The sequence below is a fragment of the Octodon degus genome, unplaced genomic scaffold, assembly GCF_000260255.1.
Source record: "Octodon degus isolate 3935 unplaced genomic scaffold, OctDeg1.0 scaffold00029, whole genome shotgun sequence".
NCBI lineage: Eukaryota > Metazoa > Chordata > Mammalia > Rodentia > Octodontidae > Octodon > Octodon degus.
In genome coordinates, this window is record NW_004524605.1 from 9,452,512 (window position 1) to 9,454,966 (window position 2,455).

Consider the following 2,455-nt stretch of genomic DNA (forward strand, 5'->3'; position numbering starts at 1 on the left):
CTTTGTATCTGTGTATTCAAAGTGGTTAGGATAGATATATAGTTACATTCTGTTAATGAATAGAATGATTTGTTCTAATGGTGTTTGTAAATAGGGTATCAAGTCCACATCTTGTACAGCAATTAACCACGAAGAAGAATGTATGCAGTGTGTTAATTATTGAAACTGTCCTACCTATTTGATTTAAAAAAAATATTTGCCTAGCTATACAATCATGTTTGCTCTTATGGTTTAAAATATAACCCCATTAGATACCAAAGTTTGTCAATTGCTAAATCTCACCACCCATTATTAGTGTTGCTAATTGTACTATAAATAGAAAACTGTAACTGCCTTAACCATATGATCTCTCTTGAGTAAAATCAGTAGGTGCTGAGGTAATAACTAAAACAAAGCTCTACACCAAAGGTCAGAGGACAGTACTATACAAAACGATGAAGAGATGGAGCAAAATGCATTCTCAGGCCCAGAGCCCACCCAGAACAAATGCAGGAGACACTAGCACAGAAAAAATTGGAAGTCATGCACCTGAAATATCTGAAATAATAGTGTCTGAAGCAAAGAAACAACTACAGAAAGGCATAGAGGAAATCAGATCAGATATAATATCTGAAATAAAAAGAGAAATGATAGGTATAATGAAAGAATTACTAAGTGTTTCTAAAGAAGAAACTGAGGAAAAAACAGAGGAGAAAAGAAAAATGATGGAGACCTTGTACGAGCAATACAGAAAAGAAATAGAAGGCATGAAGCAGCTTCAAAGAGATATTCAAGAGATTAAAAACTCAATTAAAAGTTGGCAAAACCATCTCAATGAAATTTAAGATAGAATTCCAGACCTTGAAGATACCTTTGGAGCTAGTGGAAAGATATGCTAAAAACAAAAAGGATGCAGGAAAACATAATTCAACATCTGCAAGATGATGCAAAGATGAACAACACAAGACTAATTGGCATCAATGAGAAAGAAAGAGTCCATACAAATGATATAGAAAGGATATAGGCAGAAGCAACAGCAGAAAACTTCCCAAATATGGGAAAACAATCTGACATTCAGTAACTGAAGCATATAGAACTCCAAATAACATCAACCCAATTAAAAACATACACCCAGACATACAACAGTCAAGATGCCAGTTATCCAGCACAAGAACAGATAGCCAAATGCCACTAGAGAAAAGAAACAGATCACATTTAAAGGAAAACCAATCAGAATAACAGCAGATTTCTCTTCTCAAAACATCTAGTCAAGAAGAGAATGGAGCAAAGTACTTCAAGTCTTGCAAGAAAACAAATTCCAACCCATACTGATGTATCCTGCAAAACTCAAGTCTGATGGAGAACTAAAATACTTCCATGACAAAAACAACAAAGAATTTCATAATGACAAAGCCGACACTACACAGACTATTAAAAGATGTTCTGAGAGGGAGCAAAATGGCAACAACTCTGTGAATGAGAATCAAAAGAACTCAAAAAAGAGGGTAAAAAGTTAAACTCAGGAAAAAAATCATTAATCATCAGCAGGGAAATAACATGTCAATCATAAGTCAATACATCTCAAATATAATCATCAATGTAAATGGACTCAATTCACCAATTAAAAGAAATAGACTGGAAGAGTGGATTAAAAAGCAAAAGGCAAAAATATGCTGTATACAAGAAACACACTTAATGCATAAACAAATTCACAAGCTGAAAGTCAAAGGATAGAAAACAATATACATTCCCCATCACCTCAGAAAAAAGCAGGGGTAGCAATCCTGTTTGCACTGAGCTTCAATCTGTTTGAATCTGAACATCAAACCAACAATTATCAAATGAAATAAAGAAGACCACTATATACAGGTTAGGGGAAAAATACAAGTGGCAGAGGTAACAGTCATAAATATGTATGCACCAAACAGAGGAGTACAAAACTATATGAGACAATTCTTAATAGACAGAAAAAATCTAATATCAAATAACACAATCTTAACAGGAGATTTTAACACACCCTTATCCCAAAGAAATGGGTTAAGCAGACAAAAAATTAGCAAAGAGGTGCCAAAACTGAACCAGACCTTTGAACAAATGGTCTTAGTGGACATATACAGAGTGTTCCACCCAACAACATCTGAATATACATTCTTTTCAGCTGCACATGGGGCCTTTTTCTAAAATAGACCACATACTAGTCCATAGGTCATGTTTAAGTATATGCAAGAAAACAAAAATTATCCCATGTGTATTATCTGACCACAGTGTAATGAAAGAAAATAAATGAAAAAAGAAATCAAAAAACCCTGTAAGTACATGGAAATTAAACACCCTCCTCAGCAACCAATGGATTAAAGATGAAATTAAACAATAGGTATAATTCAATGAAAAGTCAAGCACAACTTATCGAAATTTATGGGATGCAAAGCAAGCAGTTCTTAGAGGGAAACACGCATTTCTATGTTTTCCACTAATA